Genomic DNA, 25266 nt, shown 5'->3' with positions numbered 1-25266 from the left:
GACATTTAAACTATTTTATGTTCTGTTGAAGTTTTGAAATTAGCCTCCCAGAAGATAGAGTAGTCTAAGTTAGGTTATCAAATCCTGGTTTGTTTGTTTTTTTGTTATTGTTTTTGTCAAATGGACATTGTGGGTATTTTATTTTTGTTGTTCTTTTTGTGTGTAGGAATAAATTATCTGTCCCATACCTGATTCACATTGTACATTGAGTAACTTTTTCACTATTCTCCTTTATAGAGAAATTCTGACATAAACCAACTAGCAAAATTGTCCCCAGGGTACTGGAGACTTAGTGAACAGCAGATTGCAAGAACCCTCTCTCAAAGTATAGGCTCTCCCCCCTAATAAAGAAGCCAGTCTAAATCATATACTTAGGTCTAGAGAAAAGGGATGCCCAAAGTGTAGAGGAATTGGGGCCATTCTCTTGGGTTCAGCTGCAGCTACTCATGGTCAGAATAGGATTATTAGTAAAAATAATTCTTAAGCTCGTGGACTTTAAAAGTTGCTCCCAGGAGATTTTCAACTTTTTAGATCCTCTTGACACATTCAAAGATTTCCATTTCCTTGCCTAGTTAGTTGTCCCTAATAAATTTTTGTTAACTAACTCTTAGAAGGTGTCTTAAGAAGTTTTTTGCTTATAACAATTTATAGGTGACACAGACTGGCATAGTAGATAAAGAGCTGGCCTTGGAGTCAGGGAAGATGCAGGACACAAGAAGTCCTGCCTCTCACATGGACTAGCTTTGTGACCATGGAAATGTTGCTTTGCCTCTCTGTGCTCCAAGCAACTCTCTGAGATCATAAATTACTTGACAAGTTGCCCATCTGCAACTGTAAAAGGAGTTTTCACACTGGGCATTCCCTATCAGAAATCAGAAATATAGATTCATGATACATAAAAGATCTAATACACCTGAGGAAAAAAATTAATTTCTAAGTCACTAAGAGATAGCATTGTGTAACAGACTCTGAGCGCTGACCTCAGAGAGCCTTGTATTCAGGTCCAGCCTCTGGAATATACTGGCCATGAGACAATGGGCAAGTCATTTCTCAATGTCCCCAGATGCTTCTTAGATCATAAATTGTACAGCAAAGAGAGAAAATTCCTCACTAGGCACTTCCCACAAGGATGAAATAACTGGTCTAATCCGAAAGAAAATAAAAAAGCAGGGGGAGGAGGGTCTTCAAGAAAATGCTGGAGCTTTTTCAATGGAGTTTTAATTTCCAGAATCAACATGGTTGACCAGTTCTCCTTGGGAGAATGAGGAATGTCTTTTTGAGGCAGATAGAATAGAGTGGTGATTGTATAGAAATTGTATTTCCCAGCAAGTCAACCAGGCTAGAATCATTACACACTCGGACCAGGTCAAAACTGAGACAAGGCATTTAGGGCTACCACCCAACAGATGTCAATTTGATGAGTCATGGGCCTCACACCACAAAATACTTGCACACTTGGGTGAATGTAATACCAGGCTCATCTCATTCACTTAAGAAAAAACACACTGTCAAGGAGTTTGGTAACCGGAAGTCATGGAGAATGGCTAAGTGCACAGGTGGGTTTACTCTCCCCTAAATTAACACAGGGAAGGGACCAAGCCCTGAAGCACATCCTTTGAAAATCCCAAGCCTAAACCCTCTTCTCCAGCCTTTGGGCAGGACCCTGCCCTGTCCCCACAGTCCCAAACAGCTGCAAAGAAGATTGGGCCAAAAAGGGGAGGGGATGAAAGGAAGGGTCTGCAAGGAAGAGGCTAACATAGAGCAAAGGCTTCTGGGAAGCTAGGTTTTCACAAGAAGTAGAGAACAATGTAAACAGAACCTGAAAGCTTTTTCCAGTGCTAGAACTGAGTTAGGAAAGTGGAGATGAAGTTTCTTCTGGACCTCTCTGAGCTCTGAGAATTCTCCACTATCTATTCCTAGGCCTCTCTGAGTCCTCTTCACACCATCCCCATCTTCAGGGAAGTAATGAAGGTTTCTTAGTCCTCCTTGTAGCTGTGGTACGGTCACATGGTTTAAAAGAACAAACAAACAAATTAGAGTTTCCACTTTGTTGTCCTTCTTGTATTGGTGGCCTGAAGATGCTCTAAGGAACCTTATTCCAGCTCCCTCACAACCGAGTCTTAATGGGGAGGGGAGGGTTTCCAGAGTAAAGATACTTCTCTGTGTTGGGGCTCTAGGAACATCTCTGAGGAGTTGGGGGTCCCTCTATGATGGTCTAAAACAAGGGTTCTCAATTTTTTTTAGGTCAAGAAGACTTTGGCAGTCTGCTGAAGTCTACAGACTCCTCAGAATGATGCTTTAAAATGCATAAAAAAAAGATCCAGAGGATTATAAAGGAAATCACTTCTACAGAAATGTAATTATCAAGATTTAAAACAAAAACAAAAACAAAAACAAAACAGGAAGACCCAGAGAAGCCTAGGAGTAGATAGTGGAGAATTCTTAGTCAAATCAGCTCAGAGAGTTCCAGAAGAAACTTCACCCTGGTCTAAAGCCTATGATTGAAATTGATTACTTTGGGGCAGCTAGGTGGCACAGTGGATAGAGCACTGGCCCTGAAGTCAGGAGGACCTGAGTTCAAATCCACCTCAGACCAAACACTTGACACTTACTAGCTTTGTGACACTGGGCAAGTCACTTAACCCCAATTGCCTAAGAATAAATAAATAAAATAAAAGTAAAAAAAAAAAAAGAAATTGATTGCTTCATTGATTGAGCATCTTATCTAGTGACTTACTCCATCACCCCACCTTGACATGCATCTGTCTCATCTTTAGAAATCCTGTGTCTTGACATGTATTCTTATAAATTTGACTTAATTCTCTATATATTTTAGAAATGAGGCACTTATCAGAGACACTGGTTGTAAAAATTCTTTCCCAATTTTCTACTTTCCTTCTAATCTTGGTTGCATTGGCTTTGTTTGTGCAAAAACTTTTCAGTTTAATGTAATCAAAATGATCCATTTTACATTTTGTAATGTTCTCTATGTCCTGTTTGGTCTTCTGTTCTCCATAAATCTTATAGGCAAACTATTCCTTGCTGTCCCAGTTTGCTTATAGTATCAGCCTTTGTATCAATGACTAACATTGAGAGACTTAGCCTTCCTCAGCAATGCAAGGATCTAAGTCATCTCCAAAGGTCTCATGAAGGAAAATGCTATCCACATCCAAAGAAAGAAGTATGGAGTTTGAATGCAGATCAAAGCATACTATTTGCTATTTTTTTTTCTTGTTTTGTTTTGTTTCCTCTTTCTGATGGTTCCTCCTATTGGTTCTAATTCTTCCTCACAACATCACTAATGTGAAAATATGTTTAATAGGAATGTAAAAAAAAAGAAATCCTGTGTCTTGGAAGTCTTGTAAATGCAGCATTAACTACAGTAAAAGGTATAAGAGATAAGATGTCTCCAAGTATAATACAAAATAATCTATAAAGAGTGGTACAAAAGATCTGGAGAAATTCTGGGGAGATCTAAGAAGGCTTCATGGAAGAAGTGGTATTTACATTAAGTTTTTTTTTTTTTAAGTGAGGCAATTGGGGTTAAGTGACTTGCCCAGAGTCACACAGCTAGGAAGTATTTATTATGTGTCTGAGGCCAGATTTGAGCTCAGGTCCTCCTGACTCCAGGGTCAGTTCTCTATTTACTGCACCACCTAGCTGCCCCACTATGTTAAGCTTTAAAAGATGTTGTCCCAGCTCTGTCCGTCTGATCTTAGGATGTACTGGTTTTTCACAGAAGAGGCAGACCATGAGGGAAGGCATAAGGTCTAACCTGATACATCAAGGGTCATGATGAGGGGGACAAGGAACATACCTGGATCCTAGTGAAACAAAGATACAACCAGGTCACAGATATAAGAGAAAATAGGATACTCAGCTCAGAAAGCAGAGAGGCCTGGACAAGCCTTTAGTAAGGTGTTTTATAGACCAGTGAGAAAAGGAAAGGGATTGATGAGCTTATGGCCCAATTTATACCAGTCTCACAATTCCTCTTGGTTTAATGCAAGAACATTTGGGTTCCATCCTACACACCAAGGCAGCCTAGCAAACCAAATGAGGGCCAGGGATTTTCTAGAGAGGGCCTGAGTCTCTTAGATGAGTCTGGTTTCCTACCTCCAATGGCACTGGGAGGAAACAGCAAGTTAACCCATTTGTTGTTTGGGTCAGGATCATGTTTCTAGCTTTTTAAAGATCCAGACAAAGAATATTCCAGAAAATGGAGGGGGTGCAGGAGCAGGAAGGAGCATGTCAAAGTCAGGGAGAGCCTGTCACAAGCCAGGCTAGGCCCAGAGATTTTCTAAACTACTACAAATGCAAAGTACACAAAGGCAATGATTAGGTCTTATTTATATTTGTAGGTTCTTCGATGCATAGCACTTTGTTCTGAACATCAGTTTGTTGAAAAGAATTGATTGGGTAGAATTTCATTAGGATGAGATCAGGAGTTAGCAGTGCGGAGTTCATTCCAGGTACATAGATCTTTATAAATGGTAGTCTTCATCAACAGACATTTGGGGAGAGGTAAAGACTTGTGATTTCATCTGTGTAGGGGAACCTCTGGTATGTAAACTCCCTACACCTAATGGAACTCATCTGCCTTAGAGCAGGGCTTCTTATGCTTTCTTGTGTTGTGCTGTTGCTTTGATCTGGCAGGCTGGTGAAGCCTATAGACTCCTCAGAATAACAGCTCTAAATGCACAAAATACATAGAATTACAAAAGAAGCCAATTATATTGAACAACAGTTATGCCAGGTGTGATGATACACACCGGCAAACCCTGCTATCCAAAGAGGCTAAGGAGTTCTCAGTGCAGCAGGCTAAGACTATCACATGTCCCCACTAAGTTTGACCTTAATATGGCCACCTATGTGGCGGGATGAGGTGGGAACCAAGTTTCCCAAGGAGGGGTAAATCAGCCCAATCTGAATCAGAGCAAGTCAAAGCTACCCTGCCCATCAGAGTGATATCAGGACTGTGAGTAGATAGAGGACTCAGCTGTTTGTTTTTTAAGAGAGTTATAAAATTTTTTTTTTCTTTTTTTGGTGAGGCAATCAGGGTTAAGTGCCTTGCCCAGGGTCACACAGCTAGTAAGCGTCAAGTGTCTGAGGTCGCATTTGAACTCAGGTCCTCCTGACTCCAGGGCCAAAGCTCTATCCACCACTCCACCTAGCTGCCCCTAGAAAAAAAAAAACAACTTTTTTTTAAGCAGGGTTATGGACTCCAGATTAGGAACTCCTGTTCGAAAGTTTGCCTTAGGCATTGAAAGGTTGAGACTCGGCCATAGTCACATAGCTAGTATGTGCCAGAGCCAGAACTTCAGCACGGGTCTTCCTGACTCCAAGGTTAGCCCTCTGTCTCCTCCCTCCACCCCCAGCCCCTTCACTGCAGTGATCAGTGATATGATTCCTTCAGAATTGTGGACCCTCTGGGAGACTGGAAAGAGCCTTGGAGGAACTTTGGAGTGTTCTGATCTGGTCTGACACTACCCTGTAACTCTGGGCACCTCAACTAATCTCTTTTTGGCCTCAGATTCCTCATCTTTTAAAAAATAGGGGCTTCTGAGGTCCCTTCCGGCTCTAGCCCTGAGACCTGTATGATCTAAATAAAAAAGCCCCTCTAAGAAAAATTATTCCAAATTCAAGTGACCCCAAGAAAGCCTGAGTTCTCAACTTGATTTGGAGCAGATTGAACAATGACAGGTGTACCTTGGGTTGGTGTAGTGCTTTAAAATGCACAGACAGTTTTCTCCCAATAGCTGGGTGAGGTAGAGAAGTCAAGCTCCTTTATCTGGCCCTTCTTATCCAGCTCTGAGTTCACTGCATCCGAAGCACATAAGCTACAACCCCTATAACAGGCTTGACAACAGAGTACAGGATTTTAAAAATAGTATTTTTCAGTAGATTGCTTGGAATTCAAAAGGGGAAGTGATTTAGCTTTCCTTGAGGGTCAGAAGCAGTTCTATGCTGAATTTCTACTCACCCATCCTCCTGACACTTTCAACCCCTTTCCCTGCCTGAGCCTGTGCTCCGGACACTTTCACAGGCCAACCAAAGAAGGCGTTTAGAAGCAACCTGCTGGAAGCCCCAGCTCTGACGTATTTCAGTCACTGAGCAAACAGACACTCACAGACCCTCCCTCCAGCCCCATTTGATGGAAACAGTGTTCTCTGTGTCATGGCTCTTAGAAAAGACCTAACTATCATAGATCTTGCTCAGTACAAGTTTAGAACAAAGGGCATTAAAACTCCACTCCCCAAATAAATACAGAGCTTATTTATGTGTCTAATGGTTAACACAGGAGGCAAATGCCACAGGTCACATGGGTTAATACAGAAAGAAAACAAATGTAATCATGCCATTAATCATTGACTTGAAATCTTAACCCTGAGATGGAAACAATCCTCAGCCTGGCTCTAGAAGAGAGTAATAAAAAGAGAGTGGCCCCAGCTTTAGCTCCCCAATAGCTTTCAATCTGAGAAGATGGCAGGGGCTATAGATTAAGCGTAGGCAATTAAACTCCATTGACTAAATGAAGCCAGTGACCCAATTTATTTCCCTAAAACCTCATATTCAATGTGGCCATAAATTGCAGTTGAATAGAGGGACAACAGCCGAGATATAACAACTACCTAGAAAGTTCAGAGGTTCACATTTAACCCGACAGGCCAAGACAGGGAGTCTGGGAGTTGCCAAAGAATCATATTACCTTTCCTTCCATTTGGACCTCAGGATTTCATTCTCTTGAGGATGTGGCTAGCTGCAGGAATATCCCTACATGATTGATTTATGAGTTCCATTAGTCACTTACAACTCAACTGGGTGAGTACAAGTGAAACGGGGTATTTGCTTCAAATCTTGCATGGGCCCTAAGCTCAATGCTGACCATGTAACCCTCTAGGGTTTTTTTTAATTGAAAAATGAAACCTAGAGAGAGCTTACCAAAAGCACCTCCATATGAGGCATTTCTCAAAACCACAAATCACCTTCTTCCCAACAGTTAAGAACAAGTGAGTAATGTTGTCAAAAAAGGAATAGGAGGGCAGCTAGGTGGCGCAGTGGATAGAGCCCCGGCCCTGAGGTCAAGAGGACCTGAGTTGAAATCCTGCCTCAGACCAAACACTTGACACTAGCTGTGTGACCCTGGGCAAGTCACTTAACCCCAACTGCCTAAGCTAAAAAAAAAAAAAAAAAAAAAAAAGGAATATGATTCTAGCTGTCTTGAGTAGGCACTCAATATATATAGGTAAAATTTCAAAATTACAGTGGAAACAGTCTTAATTGTGCATGTAAGTTACCACCAAATCTTCATAGGGTCTTCCCATTTTTTTCCCCTTGAGAAAAAGTCCTTCTGCCTCAATATCTTCAACAAATGGATGTTGAATGTATATATAGTCTATAAGGCATAGTCTACCTTTTCTTGTTAAATATTCCATATGCTGCTGAAATCACTGACCCCCACCCCATCCTTCTACCGCAAAACATTTTTCCTTTCCTTCTACAACTTCTCACCCTTCCCTATCTCTCCAAACCTGATGAAAGCCTTCATGATGTTGTACAAGGCCTACCTACCTCAGGGCCTATTTTCTCTCTTTTTTTTTTTCTTTTGAAAAATAGTATTTTATTTTTTCCCAATTACATGTAAAGACAATTTTTAACATTTTTTTTTGAGGCAGTGGGGGTTAAGTGACTTGCCTAGGGTCACACAGCTACTAAGTATCTGAGGTCACATTTGAACTCAGGTCCTCCTGACTCCAGGGCTGGTGCTCTACCACCTAGTTGTCAGGGCCTATTTTCTCCAGGAAACTTTCTATGATTCTTTGCAGTCAGAAGTTTACATACCTTCACCAGGCAGTGTGGTGTAAAGCAGTGATGTCAACCTCAAATAGAAATGAAGACCACTAATCCATACATAAGAATATGAATGGAGCGCACATTGACTTGATTTTAAAATCTAATGTTGTCTATGTATTGTTATATTTTTATTCATTTTGTTAAATATTTCTCCATTATATTTTAATCTGATTCAGCAACACTCAGGAGTGTTGAGGGTTGCATGGGGCACATATTTGACAGCTATGGTCTAAAGTTTAGAGTACTAGATGTGGAGTCAGGAAGACCTGGGTTCACACCCTTCCCCAGACACTTTCTAGATGGGTGATTCTGGAAAGTCCTATCACCTCTCATCCTCAGGTTCCTCATCTATAAAATGAGGCTGCATGTGATGACCTTTAAAATGAGTGATGACCTTTAAGGTTCCCTCCCTTTGGGCTCTAATTCTCTGATTCCTCATTGAATGATTCATAGCATTTTTTATAGAACCTCTCCCATTCACTTATCTGTCTTATGTAACCTGTGTCCCCATCCTATAAGTCCTGGTAGATTGTAGTCTTCTTGAGGGCAAGGAGTGTTCTTACTCTATATCTATCTTGGGATGTCCCTTAGGATCACAGATCACCTTCCTCTGGGGTCATCAGACTAACCTTCATTTTATATGTGATGAAACCAAGACCCAAAGAAATTGTGAGCTATCTCAAGGTCACACATGTAGTAAATACCAGGTAGGATCTGAACCCAGATCCTTTGACTCTATAGCCAGTGCTCTGTACACTGTACAATGCTACCTGCCATCATTTTGTACCTTTGTTTCCCTAGCTCTTAGCCTAGGACCTGACACTTGGTAGGTACTTAATAAATGCTTATTACATTTAACTTTGAATTGTCAGCTTTTTGAGGGCAGGACCTGTGTCTTGTTGGTGTTTGCATACTCTACTCTTCACAACCCACCCCCCCAACCCTAACACAGGTCCTCCGTCTAGTAGATCAACACAGGGGACTAAAGGCCAGATTACCTTGAATTTTCTTTCTAGGTCTCTAAGGAGCTTATTTCAACACTATCGATTATCTTTGATTTCATCATGGTAGGTTACCCACTTCACCAATGCAAATAGGAAGCCACAGCACCTAATCTTCCGGTGTTGCTATGACCAAAGCAACCTATCACCTGGTGGCCAACTTTTTGGTGATAAACCTCTTCCCACATAGCTAGGCTGGAAAACACAGAGTCCATTACTGGGCATCAAGACTTCAAAGCCTTTTTGGCTTGACTGGATATACCAGAGCCTGAGTTCCACCAGCATAACCCTTAAGACCCCAGGCTCGCCTTCATGCCAAGATGAGGCATTAGAAGCCAGGAGTGAAGATGGTTGAGCAGAGGGAGCCTCACATGGCCTGATGAAACTCCAGGAAGTCTGTTTCTTCACTCTAGACTCACCTTGTCCTGCCCTTTGGCTTGGTTTGTTTGTTTTTGTAATCCAAATCATCAGCAAATATATTTTATAAGGTTATTTCTCCTATCAATGCCCAAGGCTGGACCTGGGGAAAACTTTTAAGCCACTCTGGATTTATGCAGCCAAACTCCTTGGCATAGAAGAGACAAACCCCTCAAAAAAGAGCAAAGTTTCAATAACAAAGACCACAATGAACCACATATATACATTATATATATATATATATATATATATATATATATGCTTGTGTAACATAGAGAAAATGTGAGTGAAAAGTTGGGTGCTTTTGACACCACAAAATGGTCATTTTTCTCTGCAGGCTTCTCAAGGGCACAGAACATTTCTTTTATTAATATGTGTACAAAGCCTTGGATGGTCAACGTATGGAATAGGCAATCTGTTTGTTTAAAAAAAAAAATGATGATGGACAAGTGAGAAAATCTAGTCATTAGCCAGGGGGCAGCAGTGGGGATTTTAGAAGCCTGTTATCTCAGGAATTTCTCCGGATTGGCAAGAGAGAGAAATCCTTAGGGATAGGTGCTGTCTAAAAAAGCCTAAAACTGGAGGTGGGAAGTGATTTGCTGGAAAGTGTGCACAGGAGTGAAATGAGCAGAACCAGGAGGATAATTTAGGTGATGAAATAAAGGAAGACAACTCTGAAAGATTTCCAAACACTGCAGTGACCATTCTGGACTTCCAAAGACTTCATGATGAGATGCAGAATTGCAAACATATTTTCAGAGATGGCTGGTGTGTTCATTTGTTTTGCCCTAATGATAATAATAATAATAATAATAACAATAATAACTAACATTTATATAGCACTTACTATGTGCCAGGCACCGTGCTAAACCTTTTACAATCATAATTTCATTAGGTCCTCAGAACAACCCTGGGAAGTAGATGTTATTATTATCCCCCGCCCCTTCTCAGATGTCAATGATTACTTATTTGCTATGAAGAGAGAGAAGAGGAGAATGAGTTAGTAAGGATTGATAGAGTTACAAAAAAGAGAAAGAAAGTAGCATCAACAACTTTTTAAAATACACAAAAAGGAAAGCTAAAGGAAGTTCAGAACAAACAGGGCAATTTTGTTTCTATTTTGTTAAATATAAGTATTCTTTAAAAAAAACTCTAACAGAAGTTTACATTATCATATACCATTCTCTTTTGCATTCTTTGTAAATTGGAATTTTACATCTGTTGGTAATTGTTAAATTCTTAAGAAAAAAATTGTTTTAAGTGTTCAAAAAACTTGGCTTCTAGATTTTGTTTCTGACTGACTGAGTAGACTTGAGCAAGTCCCATCAAATCTCTGGGTCTCAGTTTCCTCATCTGTCAAATGAAGATAATAGAATCATAAGATTTAAGGGCTGGAGAGGCCTTCAAGGTCATATAGTCCATAAAGATGAGGAAATTAAGGCTAAGAAGGGGGACATCACTTGCCTGATGTCACACTGTCTGTGAGTGGCAAAGCTTCTCTGACTTCATCTCCATATACCATGGTTATCTTATAAATACCTGCCCCCACCTACCTCACAGAATTGTTTACGAAAAAAGAGACCAGCAATGTGACATAGTTGGAAACAGAAGCCCTGGGTCTAAATCAAGGATTTGGCATTTACTAGCTGTGTGGTCCTGGGCAAGTCATATTAACCTTTCTGACCTGTAGTTTCCTCATTCTTAAAATTGGGATCTTTTACTTCTACTACCTAGTACCAGAATTGTTGTGAGGAACGGGCTGTGCAAATTTAAACTGCTAAATACATTTGAGCTGTTACCTTAGAGAGGAAAATATTTTGGAAAAGTTCAAAGTCCTTGTGATAGAACCCAAAAGTCACCCACCAATAAAGGTTTCCCCAAGTTGCTCTTAGCTACCATTAAATGGTCATAAATTTAGAGCTAGAAGGAAACTTTGTAGTTATAACGTTAAATCCCTTCATTTTACAAATGGAGATACCGAGATCCAGAGAAGAGGAATAAATAGTGTTGGGCTTGCAGTCAAGGACACCTGGATACAAACACTGCCTCTGACATTTACTAGTTATGTAACTATGGACAGGAGTCATTTGACATTCTCTGACTCAGTTTTCTCATCTATAAATTGAGGTTAATAGAACCTACCTCATAGAACTATTGTAAGGATCAAAGGAAATCATTTCTAAAACACATTGCCAGTTTCAACCAATAACATGACAGAAATGAAATTTGAACCCACATTCTACGGCACCAAAAACAGCCCTCTGGCTTCAAGAAGATTCTCCTGCTTTGGACACAGCCCTACCACTTGTGCTGTTCAGTAACCTCCTCCAGAACGAGACAACAAAATGTCACACCCTTTGGAGGCTATCCAAGCAGCTTGTCTGTGACGTAAGGAACACTGATTGTCCTTTTGTTCCTTTGGGATGACTTTGCTTAGTTGGATCTCTTAATCAATTTGTTTTTCTTTTAATTTTTAAAAAATAGGCTTTTCCATCTCTTATTTCTGACAGTTTCATTAGATAATAATGGCTCAGAATCTTCCACCATTTTTTCTCTTAAGATTTTACAAACAAGTTTATTTTCAAAATAAGCATTGTCCTTTGCTGTTGTATCTCTCCGCTTGGCAAGAAGATCAAGCATTGGCTACAGAAGGCAGTGTCTAGATATTTTTAGTCTTCCCATTACAGTAATTAACTGGTCTTCTGTATGAAAGTGTTATAAACGATGTCAATGTCCTTTTCTCATCCATTTCCCAATTTTATGGGCTTTTAAAAAATAAGATATTGACATTGTTTTCATTATATATCATATCTTCTTTTCCTGTTTATTTTTTTTGTTCTAGTTTTGTAGTAATTTTGATTTTAGCTCTAAAATAAGTATGGTCTGAGTGTGCACAGACAGCTGATTAAGAAAAGACATATCCGAAACAAGGTAGTTCTTGTCAAAAACTAACTTTATTTTTTGTTTTTGGGAGGTAGTATGATGTAGTGCAATGGAATCAAACTCAAATAGAAATGGATCCAGCTGGTAGAAGAATGGGGACACTAATGCACTACTGATGGAGTTGTGAACTGGTCCAACCATTCTGCAGAACAATTTGGGAACTGTGCCCAAAGGACTATAAAACTGTGCATACCCTTTGACCTAGCAATACCGCCAATAGGTCTGTATTCCAAAGAAATTTTTTTAAAAAGAGAAAAGGACCTAATTGTTCAAAACTATTTATAGCAGCTTTTTTTGTGGTGACAAAGAATTGGAAATTGAGAGGATGCCCATCAATTGGGGAATAACTGAACAAGTTGTGGTGACAGAGGTTGTGTCTCTTCCTCCTCCCCATCATCAGCACCTAATAGAATGCTTTGTACTCAGGAGGTACTTAATAAATGCTTAGTAAATGGATGAATAACTGCATGCTTCACTTAGGTCAAACTGTGTTTCTTAAAAAGCAGGAAATAGTCTTATGTTTTTGCAGAGAAAGTTGTTTTTTGTTTATTGAGGGGTGGGAGGGTTAGCCTTTCCTTGGTCAGAAAACAAGGGGGCATAAAGAGGAAGGCACACTGGGACCCCTTGCAGGGAGAGACACACCTGAGGACCCCTGCTGAGAGATACAGAAGGTGCCAAAACCGTCTAATGATACCTGACATCTCGTTTCCCACCTGACAGCACTCACTGGGGGCTTCTTTGACTTCTCCTCCGTGGCCCCACTCTTCCACCTCCCCCCCCATCTTTTCAGCTTTCTTTTGTATATTGTCTAAACCCATTGGATTATAAATTCCTTGAGGGCAAAGACTTTCTTTCTTTCTTTCTTTCTTTCTTTCTTTCTTTCTTTCCTTCTTTCTTTCTTTCTTTCTTTCTTCCTTCCTTCCTTTCTTCCTTTCTCTTTCTTTCTTTCTTTCTTTCTTTCTTCCTTCCTTCCTTTCTTCCTTTCTCTTTCTTTCTTTCTTTCGTTCTTTCTTTCTTTCTTTCTTTCTTTCTTTCTTTCTTTCTTTCTTTATATTTGGATCCTTAGCACTTAGCACAGTGCCTAGAACAAAGTAGGTGCTTAATAAATGCTTATTTACTTCTACTGCTGCTGCTGAGAGCAACTACAGTGTAGCATAGAGTGAGAGATACTAGCACATTCATCAACAAATTGTATAAAAAAGCACTGGTTCCCTGCGAGGAGGGAGCAGGGAGGGCTAAGATCCTGGGAGAAGTTCTGGTAATGTAAAAAATAAAAGGTACTAATTAAAAAACTTATTTTAAAAAATGAAAGAGCAATGGATTTAGAATTCCAATCTTGCAATCTGACTTTAAGCATCACAAGCCTTCTGGGTCTCAGTTTCTTCATCTGTAAAACAAGGAGTCTGGATTAGATCTCTAAGGTCCCCTCTAGCTCTAAATCCTTTGCCATGAAAGCCACAGGGGTAAGAGTTCAAAACTATCATTACAGAATCTCAGAACTAGAAAGGATCCTCAGAGGCACTCTAATTCAACCCATCCAAAAATGCTCTCGATCGCAGTCAGTTAGTCAGCAAGCATTTATTAAGCACCTACTAGGTTCCAGGCACTGTGCTGAGTTCTGGAAATACAAAGAAAGACAAAAGACAATCCCTGTTCTCAAGGAGCTCATAGTCGAATGAGAGAGACAACATGCAAACAATGAGGTGCAGACAAGATACATACAGGATAAATTGGAAATAGCAACAGAAGGAAGGCAATGAGGAGGAACCCTCTTATTTTTACTTACTTCCATAGCCATGGTAAGGGTCATCTTTCCTAAGATCCCATTTTATGTCAGTTCCTTCTAAAGTCCAGAAGCAGCCCCACTGTCTGTTCCTGTTTCAAACAGGATCCCTCTTTGGGGCTGCCCTCCAAATTCCTATATCTGTACCTTCAGGTCTCAGCTCATTGGCAGAACAGAGATAAATGACTGACTGGTCATGAGCTCAATAAGTGAGCAAGTCTTTCCTAGCTGTAACCACTTCTTTGGGGGCAGCAAGGTGGCATTGTAGACAGAGAACTCATCTTGGAATCAGGAAGACATCTTTATGAATTCAAGTCCAATCTTAGACACTTACCAGTTGTGTGATCCTGAGCAAGTCACTTAACCCTGTTTGCCTCAGTTTCCTCATCTACATAACGATATGGAGAAGGAAATGGGAAACTACTCCAATGTCTTTGTCAAGAAAACCCCAATTGGGGTCACAAAGAATCAGACACGACTGAAATGACCCAATGAAAAAACTGACTTCTTTCTAAACTCATCACCCAGGCATCTTCCATATCTCTTGGTAGAATGAATAGCAAGCTCCTTGAGGACGAAGACCATTTTTTTTTCCTTTAGATCCTCAGCATTCAGCAGGATGCTTAAAAAGAGGCTACTAAATAAAAATATAGTTAATTGAATTGAAGTGAATTGAGTTGCCTCTGTCCTTCTAACAGAGTTATCCTATCACTACAGCTTTACAATACCCAAATACATTAACTACATAGTAAAAATAAGAACCATACTTTCCACAAAAGGAAAGAAGACCATTGGTTCCCTCATATTCTCCCTTCCAAACTAAAAATGAAAGAACAAATATTTTTATATTTAAACCATCTCTTAAAGTCATTAAAAAGCACAAATTGTAGTCTTTTCAATATTTGCGAAATCTCAGAGGTAGAAGGGACCTCTGAAGTCATCTAGTCCAAGTTGGACCCAAGAGAACTAGATTTGCAATCAGAGGACCTGAGTTTGAATTCCAGTACTGCTACTTGCTAACTATAAAATATTAGGCACTAGAGGTTTAACCTCGCTGGGCCTCAGTTTATTTATCTGTAAAACGAGGGGGAGTGGACTAGATGATCTATAAAATCTCCAGTTCTAAATTTGTAAGTACGAATATGAACAAATCCCTAAAAAAGTGGTCATCCAACCTCTTCTGGAAGACTTTCTATCATTGGTAATTCATTATCTCATGATGGAGCCCTCTAAGCAATTCTATTTGTTAGGAAGTTTTTCATCACATTCAACAGAAAATTGGTTCTCTGTTACTTCCACCCAGAAGTCTAAGGTCTTCCCTCTTGGCCCAAGCAGAAAAGCTCTACTTTCTCTTTAATCTGAAAAAGACCTTCAGTTAGCTGAAGAGAGCTACCATGGCCTTCCTGAGTTTCTTTAGGGTTAAGAGTTCTTCAATTCACCTTCATATAATACAGTCTTCAGTTCTCTCACCATCCTGATGGACCTTCTACAGACACCTTCTCTAGACACCTCCTCATTTGTCAACGGCTTTCCTAAAACATGGTGCCTGGAACTGAATACTACACACCACAAGTGGCCTCACTATGGTGCAGTACACCACAGACACTGTATCGTTATTTATGCAGCCTACAGTAGGAGAATCAATGTAGAACTGGAGGAAAATTTAGAATTCATGTAGTCCAACCTCCTCATTTTACAGTTAGGGAAACTGAGGCCTAGAATGGGTAAGTGATTTGCCCAGCGTCATACAGTAGGAAGGAAGAAATAAATATTTATTAAGTACCTACTATATACCGAGTACTATGCCAAACATTTTACAAATATCTCATTTGATCTTCACAATGACTCAGGGAGGTAGGTGCTATTATCCCCATTTTACAGTTGAGGAAACCAAGGCAAACAGAGGTTAAGTGACTTGCCAAGGGTCACACAGCTCTTAAGTATCTGGGAATGGATTTGAATTCAGGTCTCCCTGACTTCTGACCCATCACTCTATCATCTGTGCCATTTAGCTGTTCTGCTAGAACAAATAGTACAGCAAACGCTTGAACACAGGTTCTTTGATTCCAAATCCCACTGTTCTTATTACTACATCATGCTGCTTCTAGCCATACATTTGGTTCAGCCTGAGCTTCTAGTGCTCTAAAACCTCCATATCTTTTTTACATTCATCAATCAACATTTATTAAGGACCTACTATGTGTCAGGCACTGCACTAAGCACTGGATTGTAATAGCAAACATCCCACATAATCCCCCGTAACCCCCCATCCTATACTTGGGCAGGTGGATTTTTTTAACCCAAGAGTTGGATTTTACACTTTCCCTCACAAAATTTTATTTTTACTAGGTTTGGCCCATGAATCTAGCCTATGGATCTTTTTGGATTTTGAATCTATCATCCAACATGCCAACTATCCCTCCCAGGTCAGTTTCCTCTTAAAATTGGTTAAAAATTCCTCTGCTATCTATGCTTTCATCCAAATCATTAATAAAAATGTTGAATAATTTAAGTCCAAAGACAGATCCCTGTAGGAAGTTGGAGACCTACTTACAAACTGACACTAATTTATCAATAACACTAATCTTTTGGTCAGACCATTCAATCAGTTCTATCCCATATCTCTTCATCTTTTTCACAAAAATATAATGAGATACTTTGTCAGGTGCATTGCTGGAAGCATCACTTTGGAGGTCATCCCTGTAGAGCACAAGCTCTTGGCAGGTTCTATCAATCTGGAAAGGTTCAGAAAACCTAGATCTATGTCATTCCTCTGCTCCCCCACTTCAGTAATCCTATCAGAAAAGAAAATGAATTCTGTCTCACATGACCAGTAATCCTGAGGAACACTTGCTGGCTCACCTTCCCTTTCTAAACGTTCCAACATCATTCCTTTAATAATAATATGTCCTAATGTTTTGGCAGGAATCGAAACCAGATTCACTGGAACATAGTTTGAAGAATCTACCTCATACTCCTTTTTGAAAATTGTAAAATTTGTCCATTTCCAGTTTTTTTTAAATGTAGCCTCTAGCCTTTAAATCAAAGTTTAGAGTTTCTCATTTTCTGCCAGCTCTAGTTCAAATGTTCACTTATCTAAGGATGAGCAATCCTTTCCACAAACCTTAATTGAATGCTTCTCTTCAAACACTCAACCATATCTTCCATCCCCTACTCTCATGACAGGTAACTTAACCTCATTCTTCACAGAGAAGATGGAGGTCATCCGACATGAGTTCCCAAAACTCCCTTACATTCGCCAATACTTCTCCATTCGTCCTGATGCATATCTGACCACTGGACCCGATGGCTCTGGAGGGGAAAGTGAGGCTGGTGACCTTGCACTGCTCTTTCTCACTCAAATAAAGATCAATTGCAAGTCATGTCATCATCTCCCTGATGTCATGGGCCTCTTTGAGAATGAAGGACAACACTTCTCCAAGACCATCTAGTCGAACCCATACATGAAAGGAAATTCCACTGTAACACACCCAACACGTTTTTGTTCAATTTCTGCTTAAAGACCTCCAAGTAGGAGGAACTCACCACTCCTTGCAATAGCCCATTCCATTTGGGGACAGTTACAAATGCTAAGAAAATTTCCTGACAATGGCTTCTTTGTAATTTCCTCCCATTGAACCTGATTCTACACAGCAGGGCCAAACAAAATAAAGCTAATTCCTCATCTACATGACAGTCTTTCAAAAACGCATGAATGCAGTTTTCATGTTCTCCATGAAACTTCTCTTCTCCATACCTAACATGCCCAGTTATTTCAGCTGATCCTCACATGACGTGACTCAAGGCCCTTCTCTATCCTAGTTCTTCTCCTCTAGATGCTCCTCAGTTTACCAAAGTTCTTTTTATGCTGTAACACCCACATATGAACACTGTATTTCAGATGAGGTCCGAGGAGGGGCCAGTGGGACTATCAATTTCTTATTCCCGGAAGCTGTGCCTCTCTTAGGCAGTCCTAGATTACATTAGCTTTATTGGCTGCTACATCATATTACTAATTCTCACTGAGTTTCCAGTCCACTAAAACCCCTGGATCATTTTCAGGACAATTGCTATCTATACGTGCCTTCCCCATCGTGTACTTTCAAAGCTGATTTTTTTGGTACCTAAGTGTGAGACTTTACATTTATCCCATTGGATTGCATCTTAGTAAATTCAGCCTAATGTTCTCCAGGGGTGGGGAACCTACAGCCTCAAGACCACGTGTGGCCCTCTAGGTCCTCAAGGGGCCCACCCCTTGATATAATCCCTGATTATACCCACCCCTGATATAATCCATACCTCTCCAACTTCTCCACAAAAACAATTTGAGATACTTCATTATAAGCTTTGCTAAAATATAGATGAACTATATTCACAGCATTCCCCTCATCTCCTAGTTTTATCTGTTATTATTTGGTGTTGTTCATCCTTTGTTCTGGAAGAGGACCAATGACATCAGAAGGGTGATGTCTTAACTTGCAAGTGAATTGGATTTAAGTGAAGCAGAGGTGTGCAAAATCACCAACCTCACTTTCTCCTCCGGAGTCATTGGAGTCTAGTGGTAAAACATAGGTCAGGATGACCAGAGATGACCAGAGATGCAGTGGAAGACCTTGGCCTGTTGAAGTCTTGGTCTTTCCCAGGTCTCAGTTTGATAGCCCTTTCAACAAAGGAAATGAGGTTACTTTGGCATGATCTGTCTTGAAGAAGCTGTGCAATTCATAATCATCATTTTTCTTTCTATGGGTTCAACAACCATATCTTTAATGATTCATTCTAGAATTTTCCCCAGAATCAAAGTCAAACTCACTGACCTATTGTTTGTAAGCTAAGTTCTCTTTCTCTTTTAAAAACTTGAGACATTTGCCCTTCTTCAATTATGTGCTACCTCCCCTACATCCAATGATCTTTCCAATATCACTGGCAGTGCCTTAGCAATTACATCTATCTATTCTTTCAAGACTCAAGGAAGTAGTTCGACTGGGCCAGGTGACTTGAATTCATCAAAGGCAGCCTGCTGCTCGCTTAATTTCCCTTATTTATTTTGGTCATCTCAGGTTCTCATTTTGGTTCTCTCATTTCCAGTGAAGCTCTCAGTGCCCTAAGCAACTCTAATTTTCTCACCTAGCAGTTCCTCATATCGTTGAAACCGCAGTTTTCATCTCTACCTATCCATCTGCAGTGTGAAGATTATTCTCCTAGACAGAGAAAATAGAAGCAAAATAACAATGAGAAACAAAGTGTGGCAAATAGAGTATTGGACTGGGAAGCAACATTTGCCTCAGAGAGCAAACATTGCTCACTGATTGACCCTGAGCAAGTTGTTTAACTGCTACACCTACTTCCTGAAGAAGAGTCAGGAATATGTTCTCATCTCACCCTCTCGTCTCAAGAACCAATGGACCAATAAAGGATTACTGTATCATTCTAAAGTGCAAAATGATAGAAAATAGTAAGGGATTACTGTGCCAACCCAAAGAGCAAGTCCTTCAGCTCTGAGCCAGATCATATGTGTCTCTGCAAGTGGCCCAATACACAGGGCCATCCCTACACATACTCCATGGGATGGCCCCTATCCAGCTGATTGGGGGCGGGGGATCCCTCTCATGCTCATTACCCTTGTCCTAGGGTCCCACCATTCTGATAGGTGGTGGCCTCTGTCATCCATTCTATCTTGGACCAGAATTCACCCACAGGCTCCATCCAACCACACTTGGTTTCAATCCTCAGATTTCTCCTCACTGGATGCCACATCACCTCTTATGTCCCTCCTACCCTGCCCCTCACCTTTCCGGGTCAGTTCTAGAACCATATTCATTATGCCTGAGAGGGAGCATGTCAATTTATTCCCCCGTGGCTCCAAGACACTCACCGCATCTGTAACTTCTCGAACCAAAATATTCTTTCCCCGCCACACTGGGTGTGTTGTCTCCCCCTATTATTATGTAAATTCCTTGAAGGTAAAGACTAGAGCTTTTGTTTTTATATCCCCAGCTCTCAGCATAATGTTTGAGCCATAGTAAGACATAATAAATAGATGCTTTTTCTTTCACTCATTCATTCACTCATTTCAATCTTATGAGAACATGACACACATACATCCCTGATCCTGCCCAGAGCTGTCTCCTGGGTCCTGTGGAGTTAAATACTGTAGGTTTTCTATGTTAATTACAGAATCACTAAAGGAGCTCCATGTGTACAGTAGAAATACTGGGAGTTAGAAGAGCTGGGGTTGAGTTTATTCCCTTGTAGATTATGTGAGTTTGAACAGATTCCTTAATAATTTCTCTGAGCCTTCTTTTCTTGTAGATAGTAGATACAATTGTACTATCTACTTCACAGGGTTGTTTTGAGGCTCGTGTAAGACATAAGTCAAAGGACTATTAAAATGAAACATAAAAGCAAGTTATTTACTAAAGAATTATTATTTGCCTTGGAATCTCACCAAAAAGCTATGATTAGCGCCAAGAAATGAGTTACCTTATAAACCAAATCATCTTACAATGAAGTCTTTTTAGAACCAGGGAACTAAAGGAAGGAATTAAGTATTTACTAAGGGACTACTATATCCTAAGCGCTTTTTAAAAAATTATTTTTAATTTATGGAAACAAGCATTTCTATAACATAATACAATAAAAAAGACAATTGCATATGAAACTATAAATCTGCTATGTACAACTCGCTATTTCTTTCAAATATACAACAAAATTATCATGTTAATTTCTTTTTTTCTTCTCTATTCCCTCCTCCCCCATGGCTACCATTAGAGACAAATAGGTATAGATATATATGTAAAATTATTCTATATATACTTCTATTTATCAGTTCTTTTCCTGGATGCAGACAGTAGTTTTCTTCATATGTCCTTTATAGACAATTTGGGTATTTATAATAGTCAAAATAACTTATTCACTCAAAGTCATTATTAAAACAATATTGCCATTACTGGATACAATGTTTTCTTGATTCTATTCACTTTGCTCTTCATTACTTCGTGCAAGTCTTTCCCATGTTTTTCTCTAAGTACTTTACAAATATTAGCTTATTTGATCCTTGAAACAACCTGGAAGGTAGGTACTATTATAATTCCCATTTTACAGTTGAAGAAACTGAGGTAACAGGGGTTAAGTGACTTGCCTAGGGTCACACCTAGTAATTATTAGAGTCCACATTTGAACTCAGGTCTTTCTGATTGGAGGCCTGACATTCTATCTACTGCACCACCTAGATGATTCTATTTTTTGGATAAGAGATTAAGAGGGACTTATCATATACTGAGGTCCCTCAGTTTCCAGTTCTTTGCCACTACCAAGAGAGCTGCTATGAATGTTTTTGTATATGTGGATCCTTTTCTTCTTTCTTTGATCTTTCTGAAGGCACTATATTATTCTATGACCCCAGCTCTGGAGCTGTGAAGAGGTTCATAAATTTGTAATTTAATTCAGATCAATAAGCATTAATTTGGCTGTCTTGGTGCTAGGATCTGAGCAAGATTCAGAGATGAACTATGACCCAATCTCTCCCCTCCAGAAGCTTACACTTACAGATGCAAACAGGAAATGAGCAGAGAAGAGGAAACCTGAAGCTCTTCTCATCTGTAAAATGCTGGAAGCAGCACTGATAATTCAGAGGCATTACACAAAGATGTCACTTCAAAGCTGTTCCAAATAACCCCGAGAAATGTTTATATATTTGTACTAACAAGCTATTAATCAACTTTGAAAAAATAAGTACAAAAAAGTTGGCCAGTGCATAAACATTCCCCAGCTTGCTCTCCTCCAGGCAGTCAAATGAACAAAATCAGCATCTTCCCCTCTCTCCCCAGTAGATAGTGCCTTGCCCTAGGTGAGCCGCTACGTGCATAGATTCAAAATGAGAATTCAATGGCAAAATCCTCCATTATTTTAATACTGTCCAATTTATTTTGGCTTTAGTTTTACAAAACCTTACACTTTGTCTCAAGTAGCTTCTTGCAGCTCCAAATTTTAAAATTTGTATTAAATAAAACCTTAAAATTCTCTCCCTACTTCCAAAACTGCAGTAGCAATGAGATTAAAATGAAATAGGAAAAGAGCCAGGGGTTCCTGATCTGGGGTCTTCAGATCCTCAAGAGATCTGTAGATAGATTTCAGAGGATTCACCAACTTGGATAGGGAAAAAAATTACATCTTTATTTTTTAAGCATTTCCTTCCAATATAAATGTAAGCAACAATTCACAATAGTATTAGCAGCATCTGTGACTCTGTCACTGTTAGAAATAATAAATATTTTCATATCACGCTACTGTATAGTTGTTGCAGATATCTTGAAATATCATTTATACTTGTCACTATTTTGAAATTGCTATAATTATTCGGCCCATTGTTAGACTACATATGATTTATAGACTACTGCAGTATAGTTGGTTTGTTTTATAATCCTATGTATTTTATGCATTTAAAAATATTATTCTGAGAAAGAGTCCACAGGCGTCACCAGACTGCCTTGACCCAAAAAATGGTAAAAAAAAAATCTTTGTTCTAGGCAAACATCAACTTCCTCAATGAAAATAGACTGGCAAAAAGCAGGAGCCTTAATGAACTCTCCTGGCCTACTCACTCCACATAACTTGGACCATCCCATACCCCACCTTCCCCCAGGAAGCTGTGAGAAAAATCATAAAATTATAGAACTTTAGAGTTGGAACGGCCCTAGACATCATCTGGTTTAATCTCCTCCTTTACAGATGAGGTCATGAAGGCCCAGGGATGAGAGGCTACCTACTATGGTGGCAAAAATGTTGGTCGTGGAATCAGAAGAGACTCAGATTCACTGCTATTTAACTAGGTGTATAACCAAGGGCAAGTTACTAACTTTTTTGAGCATCGATGTCCTCACCTGTAAAATGGGGTAATAACACCTTTAGTACTTAGCTCGTAGGGTTGTTCAGAGGCTTAAATGATACGATCTAATAAAGCACTTTGCAAACCGTAGGTAAAGCTTATACAAACAGCTGTTTTTATTCTGGGAGCCAATTAAGCAATTTGCCCAAGGGTACAGAGGTAGTAAGAGATAGAGCCAATTCTCCATTTGCAACTGCTCTGTTCTCCAAGGTTGAGAAGGGATGGCAGCCCCAACCAACAAAGGCGAGCAGCCTTCCAAAGGGGAGGGGATTGTTGTGATGTGCAGGTGTTAGAGGTTGATACCCTTCCTCCTTCCTCCATCCCCAACTCCTAAACTGGAGGGGAGAAGGAAGAGCGTGCCCTGGGACAGGGACTGACCTGTGACTTTGGTAATATGGAAGGCTCCCTCTACCTGGGGAGGCAGAAGCTGCAAGCCTTCCCTGGAGCCCAGGGAAGTTAGGGGACCTTCCTTTTTGTTGTTGTTGCTGTCGAGCTGTGTCTGACTCCTTGTGATCCAACGGAGTGACTTTCCTAGAATCACTCAACCAGCATGTGGAGAACTAGAATTTGGGTCCCTCTAGTTGTGAGGCCAGTTCTCTCTCCACTACACCAGATTGCCACAGCCTGGTGCACAACTTCAAAGTACTCCTAACCCTTGATTCTTGGACTCCTATTGCTTAACTAGACCCGTTTTTTAAATGCCTGTAGTATAACTCCTGGGTTAAAAAAAGTGGCATTTAGAAATAAAATCTTACAATCAATTAGTCAATCAGCAAGCCTGTCTTAAGTGCCTACTATGTGCCAGGTTCGGGAACGCGCCTGCAAAGAGGCATAATGGTAAGAACCTTGGATTTGGAGTCAGAGCGTCTGGTTTCAAATTCTGACTCAGTCCATAACCACCTCTGAGTCTCAGTTTCTTCATCCTTTAAAACGGAAATAATAGAACCTAATTGCTTGAAGATTAAATTAGATAATGCATGTAAATCACTTTAAATCGCCATATAAATGGGAGCTATTATTAATCTCCAAAACTGAGGGAAGAGACTGTATGATCTCTGAGGCTCTAAAACTGGCTTCTAAACCTGGGATCCATGAAGGTTTTTCTGTTTGCTTGTTTTCCAAATCAAGCCAAGGTTTTTATTTACTCATTTCTTGCATTTAAAATATTCTTCGATGACATCTGGCTTGAGATTCCTTGCCATAGTCCTTAACAACACAACTGTAGCCAACCACTATACAGGGCTTTCCCGCTCTGTCAGTCTTACAGAAGCCTACCCATTCACCAGCTTCTTCTTGTCATCAACCTTCATCAAGTTGACTTGGTGCTCAGCACACAGGGCCTCAACCAACTTTACATACATAGGTGCATCACTATTGGAAGCAAGAACACAGATGGGCTTGGCGTCTGTCCAAGGCTTTGGCAGCTTCACCAATTCCACAAGCTAGGCCATCGTGGATGAGGGCAGCGCTTCTTGTAGAGCAGCGTTAACGTCCACTACACCTCCGGCAGCAATGCCCTCCTCAGCCGTGGCTTGGCCACAGTTCACCAGTGGAGTTAAATCTTGAAAACCCCCAGGAGCCTTCACCTCCCTCTTCGCTCAGTGGTGATAAGGAAAGAGTAATTCATGGAAAATTTTTTTAAAATCTTGATAACTGTATTTCAATATAATTGGTTTCCTGAGTAATGTTATTTATTTTATTCATTTCTAAACACTGTTCTAAGAAGGAGGTTTCATCAGACTGCAACCCCAAAGGGGTCCATGGCACCAACAAGGTTAAGAATCTTTGCTCTAGATCTTGTAATTGTATGGTTTGGTAAGGAAGGAAAAGGGTATCTGGACAAAATAAAACAGAAACAACTGAAGAGGCAGGTGGGAGGGAGGGAGCAAGGACCGGAAAGCCCAAAATCATACCCACAGCTGTACGCTGCCAACAATCTCAGAATCCTTGCTAATGTAGGTAAATACGGGCCACAGGTGCAAGAACAGGTGTCGAAGGAAGACAGTAAAATATACTGCTCTGGGAATATCTGTGTCGCTTCATTAAACAGAAGTCACTCCCTTGTGAACAGAAGATCAACACACAGTCAAGGCTAAATAGCCTATTAGATGTGAATGTTCTTATGTGGCATGTTCCCAGTGATCGCCTTTCCTAGAGAAAGCCATTCAAAGCCTCCAGGCCCCAGGGGCAGCATCTCTGTTCTCTTGGGGGCCCCATAGCAGCATCTCTGTTCTCCAGGGCCCCAGCAGGAGCACCTCTGTTCTCTAGGGCCCCAGCGGAAGCACCTCTGTTCTCTAGGGCCCCATAGAAGCATCTCTGTTCTCTAGGGCCCCAGCAGGAGCACCTCTGTTCTCTAGGGCCCCATAGAAGCATCTCTGTTCTCT

Source organism: Vombatus ursinus, unplaced genomic scaffold (genome assembly GCF_900497805.2).
Source record: "Vombatus ursinus unplaced genomic scaffold, bare-nosed wombat genome assembly UNPS02014818.1, whole genome shotgun sequence".
Taxonomy (NCBI): Eukaryota; Metazoa; Chordata; class Mammalia; order Diprotodontia; family Vombatidae; genus Vombatus; species Vombatus ursinus.
This window is presented reverse-complemented; position numbering follows the sequence as displayed.